Source organism: Littorina saxatilis, linkage group LG3, assembly GCF_037325665.1.
Source record: "Littorina saxatilis isolate snail1 linkage group LG3, US_GU_Lsax_2.0, whole genome shotgun sequence".
In the NCBI taxonomy this organism is placed as follows: Eukaryota; Metazoa; Mollusca; class Gastropoda; order Littorinimorpha; family Littorinidae; genus Littorina; species Littorina saxatilis.
This window is the reverse complement of record NC_090247.1, coordinates 73,121,419-73,131,265: the sequence shown is the minus strand read 5'-3', so window position 1 is coordinate 73,131,265 and position 9,847 is coordinate 73,121,419.

Here is a 9,847-nt window from a genome sequence, read left to right as displayed (position 1 = left end):
CGAAAGGGATCATTAGCAAAGCAAGCTTTTTATTATTTACAAATTATGGTTTGCAGCATACAATGCACTACATACAGTTGATCACAGCACAATAACTTTGGCTTTGCTTTGTTCATTATGAATGCTTTATTCTGATTTAAAGTGTGCATAGGATGGCGCTGCAGTTGTGCATAATGTCAGCGCGCCCTTCGACACACTGCAAGGTTTTCCAATTGGACATTTTATAGTTTATGCGCTCATGGCACATGTATAACTATTACACCGAGTCCTGTATGTTGTCTTTTTTAATGTTAACAGACGGCCTCATCCAGCAGCATGTCCGTTGACTCTCAGCAAGACCGTGGTGTTGATAATGGGTCGAGAAGGGAAACAGTTGATGAGAGGTAGATGATTTATGTAATTATTTAGTATCAACATTGCATAATTTAAGACAAAAATTACAAAGGCAAAATGAAAGGTTGATGAACAAAATCAGAACATAAATTTCATTGAAGACACTTGCATTTATCATCAAAATATTAAATTTGATACTGGTAGATGGTTGGTTTTTGGGGTTTAATGTCTCTTCAGCAGATGCTAGCTGCTATTCGAGACCGATACTGGTAGATAATGTCATTGTTTTATAAGATCATGTTCAAGCTTAAACATTATTTTTGAGACGTTCTGTATTATCTAATTGGAGGTATATTGTTGGTGTATGACTATCTAAGACGCAAGTCGCACAAGGGATTTTATTTTGACATCAGGTTTTATACCTAATAAATTTGTGTATTATTTCAAAATTGTACACTTTTAAAAGTTAAATTGACTGTCAGTATTTTTTTTCAGCTCTCTTTGGTCTTTGCCAAAATACATGGTTTTTGAAGACAGGCTTTTGGACCTCTGCCATCGATGCCCAGACTGTGGAGAGGAGTCCATACCACTCGTAACAGACAAGGTTGGGTCATGCATTCATGTCAAGATAACATGCAAAAAATGACATGTCGTTATCTGGAAGAGTCAACCCTGTTGTGTCCATGCTAGTCCACTTCCAGATCCATGTTAATCAATCTCGTATGATCTCGAAAGAACCGAGAAGATAGCGGCCATTGTTAAATGAGGAGAACACATGTAGACCGGGAATAAAAGATCCCACTTGAACACACGAGCTGTGTCATCGTCTTACACTTTGTTGTATGCAAGAACACAACAACTGGCGACGAGGATGTCTCTTCCATCATTCCCAGCGTTTGTAGTCCAAGGGGAAGAAGGCAGTGCAGGGATCCGTTGGAAGAAATGGATCGACAAACTCGAAAATATGTTGTGCGGTTTGGATGTAACGGCCGATGATCGCAAGAAAGCACTACTCCTTCATTACGCAGGTGACGAAGTGTATGAAATTTTTGACAACTTCTCCGATGATCAAAAAGGCGTGGATGCTGTCACAGGCGCTGATAACACTCCAAACACCTATCAAGTTGCGAAAAAGAGTCTGACTGACTATTTCACACCAAAACAAAACGTTGCATATGACACGTTCAAGTTTCGAGGCACTATTCAGCAACCATCAGAAACAATTGATGCATACATTACGCGTTTGAAAACGATCGCACATCGTTGTGATTTCCATGATGTGGATAGAGAGATACTAGGACAACTGGTCCAAGGATGTTCATCATCCAAGGTAAGACGAAAGGCTCTGAGAGAAAATTCAAACCTTCAACAAGTCATTGATGATGCTCGCTCCCACGAACTTTCTGAGGCCAGGGCAACCGAGATTGAAGGTGCCGGTGCATCAGTAAACAGCGTCAAACCCAACCCCAGACGCACATACCATCACCATGGTGACACTGAAGCAAGACACGACAACTCCCATGCGAGCGGTGCAGGTTATAACCGTGGTGGTGACTACAGTCGTGGCAGCAACTCCAAGCGTGGCAGCAGCTTCGGTCGTGGCAACAACTTCAGCCGTGGTGGATCTGGCCGTGGTGGTGTTTGGGACAGCAGCAACCCTCAACGTCAACGTTCGTCAAATGGTGGTGCTCGCTGTCGCTATTGTGGTGGTAGCTATCCTCACAAAGGTTCCTGCCCAGCGAGAGGCAAGGAATGCAGGCTATGCTCTAAGATTGGACATTTCGCGAGCGTCTGTGAATCCTCACCTCAAAAGGTAAGACAAATCTTTCATTCTACGCAGATTGATGATGAATCCACAGTGGATGAAGACTACGACAATCCCTACTACTCAAGCGATGAAGTCGTTTTCAGTATCTCAAACCTCAAGTCAAAATCTCTGTCAGTGGAGGTGCACATTTTCAACAAACCAGTCCCCTTACTTATTGACACTGGAGCGTCAGTGAGTCTCATGACATTTGACACCTACAAGAAGGTATGTCCCAAAGCGCCCTTGTATGGCCCATGCCCTCTGATCTTCGCATATGGTTCAGATGTGCCCCTACCCATCATAGGTTTTGTGACCACTGATGTCAACTACAACGACCAGCGTATTCCAGCCAAGTTTTACGTGGTCAACAACAATAAAGTGAATAAGGCCAACAACCTCATGAGCCTTGACATGGCCGAAACCCTTGGCCTAGTCCATTTCACTTTTGCACTAAGCCCTGATGACAAATTTCACACTCTGTTCAGCAACGGCGTGGGGAAAATCAAGGACATCAGCATCAAGCTGCACATTGACCAGTCTGTCAGACCCGTGGCCCAACGACACAGGCGTATACCTTTCCACGTACGAAAAGACGTCGAGGCAGAACTGAACAGACTCGAAAAGCTGGACATCATTGAAAAGATTGAGGGTCCTACACCATGGGTAAGCCCTGTGGTAGTTGTGCCCAAGAAACAGGGTGTGAGGCTCTGCATCGACATGAGAGAGGCCAATAAAGCTATCAAGAGAGAGAAACACATTATGCCAACCCTCGATGACCTTATCGCTGACCTCAACGGGTCCACAGTCTTCAGCAAGTTGGACATGTCCAATGCCTATCATCAATTGGAGCTCGACCCGGAAAGCAGATACATCACTACGTTTTCAACCCATGTCGGTCTTCGACGATATAAAAGACTGCTGTTTGGGGTAAACGCTGCCGCAGAAATCTTCCAAAACGCCATAGCTGAGCTGTTAGCTGACATCCCAGGTGCAAAGAACCTCAGCGACGACATCATCATACATGGGAAGACACAAGCAGAACACGACGTCGCTCTTCAAGCAACACTCCAGCAACTTCAAAATCACGGGGCAAAGCTCAACAGGGAAAAGTGTGTGTTCTCAGTCTCAGAGCTTACATTTTTTGGTCACATCTTTGGCAAGAAAGGCGTGGCAGCAAGTCCAGACAAGGTGTCAACGATCATCAACAGTCCACCACCAACAAACGTCAGCGAAGTGAGATCCCTTCTTGGAATGACGCAGTACGTGGCTCGATTCATCGCAAACTACACAACGATCACAGAGCCACTGAGAAACCTGACAAAAAAAGACGCTCCATGGGAATGGTCCGATAAGGAACAACAGGCTTTCAACTGTCTGAAAGAAACCCTCACCAACGCCAAAGTCATGAGCTACTTTGACCAAAGAAAACCAACAAAAATCCTTGTGGATGCAAGTCCAGTTGGTCTTGGTGCGATTCTAACACAGGAAGGAAAGATAATCTGCTATGCCAGCCGAGCTCTCACTCCCACAGAACAGCGCTATTCACAAACCGATCGAGAGATGCTGGCTGTGGTGTACGGAGTGGAACATTTTCACCTCTACCTGTATGGATCCTCTTTCACCGTAGTTACAGACCACAAACCACTTCTCGGGATCGTGAACAGCCAAAAGCCAACGACAGCTCGCATTGAGAGGTGGAGATTACGCCTCATGCCATATGAAATGTCTCTCACCTATGCCCCGGGACGCGATGACCTCAATCCAGCTGATTACATCAGTCGACACCCCAACGTGAAAACAAAGGTGAAGAATACATCAACTACGTGGCCGAAAACGCAGTCCCTGTGGCGATGACTAAACATGAAGTCAGAATTGAAACGCAACGAGATGACCAGCTTCAGAAGGTGATGCGAGCGATTCAAACCGGACAGTGGCAAGATGGTGACGTGTCTGATTTCGCTCGTTTTAGTGAAGAACTTTCCATGCATGATGGGCTCATCCTGAGAGGTCATCGACTAGTCATCCCGAAAACTCTTCGTCAAAAGGTCATCAACATTGCTCACCAAGCACACCAAGGCATCGTCAAAACAAAACAATGCCTCCGAGAGAAGGTATGGTTTCCGAGAATTGACACAATGGTTGAGGAAACTGTCAAATCATGCATACCCTGTCAAGCCTCCTACCCCGGACCCAAAGCTCGTGAACCAATCATCAGTACTCCCCTCCCATCAGAGCCGTGGAGTGCACTTGCACTTGATTTCGCGGGTCCATTCCTCTCCGGTGACTATCTACTGGTGGTGATTGATGAATACTCGAGATTCCCAGAAGTTGAAATTATCTCGTCCACATCTGCAAAAATTGTGACCCGAAAATTGGAGACAATCTTCTCACGACAGGGAATTCCAAAGACAGTGAAAACTGACAATGGGCCCCCTTTTCATGGACAAGAATTCTCTCATTTCGCGACACAGTTTGGGTTTCACCATCGCAAGATCACCCCGCTGTGGCCTGAAGCCAATGGCGAGGCCGAACGGTTCATGCGCACGTTGGATCAAAACATCCGCTCGTCTACGGCAGCCAACCTAAACTGGAAGACACAACTTCCCACATTCCTTCGCCAATACCGAGGGACTCCCCACAGCTCCACAGGTGTTTCCCCTTTTGAAGCACTTACAAAACGCAAGATGAACATTGGACTGCCAGATTGCTCTCTTCCTCTCGACCCCATCCCCGTACACACGCGGATGATTCACAACGATTTCCTGAGCAAAAGGAAGATGACAGAATTCACTGACAGAAAACGCCACACGCAACTCTGCGACATCAATCCTGGTGACCATGTTCTGGTGAAACAAAAGAAACTGAACAAACTGTCCACACCATACTCCCCCCTTCCTTACGTAGTCATTAAGAAGAAGGGCAGCATGCTGACTGCTCAACGAGGAAATCACTCCATTGTGCGAAATTCGTCACATTTCAAACCGATCCAGGGCGATCACACTGTTAACGACGACGATGAAGAGAAAGAAGACGACGATGAAGAGGAAGACGGCGAGGCTGAAGCTCAGGCATTCCCCTATACTTCACAGACCAGAAAATTGCCGGTGCAGCCCAATAGTCCGACCAATCGACCAGTCTCACCTGCACACTCACCCAGGAGACCTACTGCCATGTTCCACACTCCAACTACTGCACGGGTACCCAACACGTCGCCGAGGCACAGTCAGCCGGCCATGACCCCTGCTCAACCTGATCGTCCCGATGCCTCTCCGCCTGTTCGGCCCCAACGTCAACGCCATGCTCCAACATACTTGGAAGATTATGAGAGATAAGGCATTGACTATCGAAGTGCTCACAGGCCCAGTCGCCCTGATTATGCGACACCGCCTGCCTATCTCCAGAAAGTGATAAGAAGGTCTGTGTAGATATCACTCAGGTCTGAGCAAGGCCCATAAGGTTCACCTGTTTGATTTGAATATTAGAAGCTGGATCAGGTCTGAGAAAGGCCCATAAGGCTCACCTGATCTGGACAACGTTAGCAAGTCTTGCGTGTTCTTTTATGTGTGAGATTGTGTTATATTTTGGTGCTGTTTGTTATGCCACTCCCACGAACGTGAAAAACAAACTCTATTTCATGGAACTCTTAATTTGCAGATTTGCATTGTTTTGTTTCCACACACACACACACACACACACACACACACACACATGTTTACGAGATATATGTATTATTGTGTTCAGAGTGAAGTTTATTCGAACTCCCCACACAGAACATTCTTCCCATGGTGGAGAGAGGAAAATGGAAGAAATACTAACACTAACAGTGAGATACACTCTGCTGATATTATGTCATGATGCAAGATAATACACATTTGTTGACCACATTTTGTGATTATTAATTATGCAAATGATGAACATAAAATGTGCTAAAGTCTTGAGATGTAAAAAAAAAAAAAAAAAAAAAAAAAAGGGAATTTCAGCAAGTCGAAGGATTTAAATAATCCTTCGGATAGGCTTATGCATTTGATTTTAAATACAGTAGTTTGGGTTTTCTATAAAGTTTGGGAGGAATGTTGTGTCCATGCTAGTCCACTTCCAGATCCATGTTAATCAATCTCGTATGATCTCGAAAGAACCGAGAAGATAGCGGCCATTGTTAAATGAGGAGAACACATGTAGACCGGGAATAAAAGATCCCACTTGAACACACGAGCTGTGTCATCGTCTTACACTTTGTTGTATGCAAGAACACAACAAACCCGACATAAAAAAACAGCCTTTGGGAAACCTTATTCTTGCTGCAGCACTTTTTTTTCTGCTCTCAGCCCCACCAAAGTCTTGAGATTCTTTTCATTTTGCAGTCTTCAAACAATTTCTGTTTCCACCTACTTCCGCATTCAGAGGGGCTACCTGCTGCATGCAGTACACAGGGTATGGGGTAGACAACACAGAGCTCTTCTAGAGGCACGAAAAGGCCTTTGGATTAGCCTCGCTGGTGATGCCAGGTGCTGTTCGCCAGGTCATAAAGGTATATAGGGTTGCGCCACTGGCTTTTAATTCAGCGTTTGGTTCTGTTATATATATTTTTTTTAGTTAACCTGCATTTTTGTTATTTACCCATTTTATTGGGTGTGAACTATTATTTTAAAATGTTGGTTTCTTTTAGTGTACAGTGAAACCCGGCTATATTGAAGGCGCACGGGACCCGGGAAGACTTTCAATATAGCCGGAACTTCAATATAGGCAATTCTCGGTTATATTGAATTTCCCTCCTTGTTCCTTCAGAAATTCAATATAACCGAAATTTTTTTCACTATACGTTCTCATTTCCGTGTCCACACATTGCGTTTGATGTGTGAGATATTCCCATTAATCTTTCACCTGTTGGCTGTTGTTCTCTCGGCTGGGAAAGTTGAAGGACACACAGATTCATTTGCACATGAAAGAAAACGCAAAACCCGTAGTTCAGTCAGCTAGAAGACTGCCGTTCAGTCTCAGATCGAAAGTCGAAGCGAAAATCAAAGAGCTCGAAGAACTCGATATCATCGAACACGCCGAAGGACCGACTACATTTGCTTGTCCGATCGTGGTTGTGCCAAAGCCGAACGGAGATATTCGTCTCTGTGTAGACATGCGTCAATCGAACGAGGCGATCGAACGTGAACGATTCCCGATGCCGACGATTGGAGAAGTACTGGCGGAAATGAACGGTGCGAAAGTGTTCTCAAAACTAGATCTAAATTTGGGCATTCACCAACTTGAACTTGACGAAGAATCTCGACCAATCACGACATTCGCCACTCACATCGGGTTGTTTCGGTATAAACGACTAATGTTTGGAGTGACGTCTGCGCCGGAGATCTATCAGTACACGATACAGCAAGCGTTGCAAGGTTGCATTGGTGCTCGCAACATGACAGATGACATCATTATCTTCGCAGATACAGTCAAGGAACATGACGCGCGACTTGAAAGCGTACTCAAGAGACTGAAAGAAAAAGGGTTGACGCTGAACGCAAAGAAATGCGAATACCGGATGAATGAACTCAAGTTCATGGGGTATCTCTTATCCGAAAAGGGGGTAGGACCAACTGAAGCAAAGATTGAAGCCGTTCGGAAGGCTGAAAGACCGACTTGCGCAACAGAAGTTCGTAGTTTCCTGGGCTTAGTGAACTTCAACGCACGTTTCATTAGTGACCTGGCTACGAAATCGGAACCGCTGCGTAAACTGACAAGAAAAAACACTCCATTTGTATGGAATGATGAACAGGAGAGAGCGTTCAATCTCTTGAAAGAAGAGATCACAAAAGCCGAAACTCTAGGGTATTTTGACATGAACGCGACCGAGACACGTATCATCGCTGATGCTAGTCCCGTGGGGCTGGGTGCAGTGCTAGTACAAACGCAGAACAGTGAAAAACGCGTGACTTCCTTCGCGAGCCGTAGCCTTTCAGATGTCGAAAGACGGTACTCGCAAACAGAAAAAGGTCTAGCTCTTGTGTGGGCTTGCGAAAGATTCCATCAGTATGTGTTCGGAATCGACTTCGTTCTCAAAACTGATCATCGTCCGCTTCAGTTCATTTATTCGAAGAAGTCAAAACCGTCCGCTAGGATCGAGAGATGGGTTCTCAGGCTGCAAAGCTACAACTTTCGTGTTGAATACAAACCCGGACCGCAGAACATAGCAGATTCGTTGTCGCGACTTGTGAGAAAAGAGGAGAAACGGAACGACAGAAACGTAGCTGAAGAGTACGTTTACTTTGCGGCGGAACAAGCTGTTCCAAAAGCCATGACTGCTCGCGAAATCAAAGAAGCATCCGCGGAAGATGAAGAGTTGACAGAGGTGCGTAGGTGCATCAAAACCGAGAACTGGAATGATTGTCCGAATCCTGTCTACAGAACACTCAGGAACGAGATGACTACACTCGGAAAACTAGTTTTGCGAGGAACACGGATTGTGATTCCGAAAAGTCTCAGAGACCGCGTGTAAGATATCGCACATGAGGGTCACCAGGGGATAGTGAAAACAAAAGAGACTGAGAACAAAAGTTTGGTGGTCAGGGATGGACAACCATGCAGAACGCTGTGTACGATCGTGCTACGAATGCCAAATCGTGAGTCAACCATCCGTACCGGAACCGATGGTGCGTACAGATTTTCCGGAGGCACCTTGGGAAGCCATTGCTGTGGATCTGTTAGGACCATTACTGGATGGAAGATCCATACTTGTAGTCGTAGACTACTATAGTCGTTACTTTGAGACCGCGATACTCAGGTCGACAGTGACAACCAAAGTGATCGAAGTGTTGGAAGACATTTTTGCGAGGTATGGTTTACCCAAATCGCTGCGTGCGGACAACGGACCTCAGTTTGCTGCGTCTGAGTTCAAAGAGTTTCTAGACGTGAACAACATAGAACTCATTCAAACTATACCGCTGTGGCCGCAAGCCAATGGAGAGGTTGAAAGACAAAACCGTACTTTCCTCAAAACACTCAAGATTGCTCATGCTCAGAAAAAAGACTTAAAACGTGAACTAAACAAGTTCTTGATCGCGTACCGCAGTACACCACATCAAACGACTGGTGCAACACCAGCTGAACTCATGTTCAAGCGAAAGATTCGAACCAAGTTACCTGAATTAGATCCGGTGCCGAGAAAAGAGCTTGAAGAAAACATTCGCGACCGTGACAAATTCCGAAAGGAAAAGGGGAAGGAATATGCAGACATGAAACTGTGTGCAAAAGGGTCTGATGTGAATGTAGGGGACGCTGTACTCCAACAGAAGAAACATGACAAATTGACTCCGACCTATGATCCAGAACCATACAAAGTCGTAGAGAAAACAGGTTCTCAGGTTGTAGTTCAGTCACCAGATGGAGCGAAAAAGTACAAAAGAAGTGTAGCACACACAAAGAAGTTTGTTACTCGCGAACAACCAGGAGAGACAACAAATACAGATACAGGCATACAAACTGGTACAAAAACTAACTCTCACACAGAGGACATCATTCATGAAGACACAAACAAAGCAGAAAACACGGACATACTGAGAAGGTCTGGGAGAGTGCAAAAAGCGCCAGACAAATTCCAAGATTATGTTGTCGAGTGAATGAAGATAAATTGAAAGTATGGAAGCAGTTTTGTGCCAAATATTGGTTCCATGTCCATGGTTTGATAAATGTAAGTTTTTGAAGTTACATTGAGAT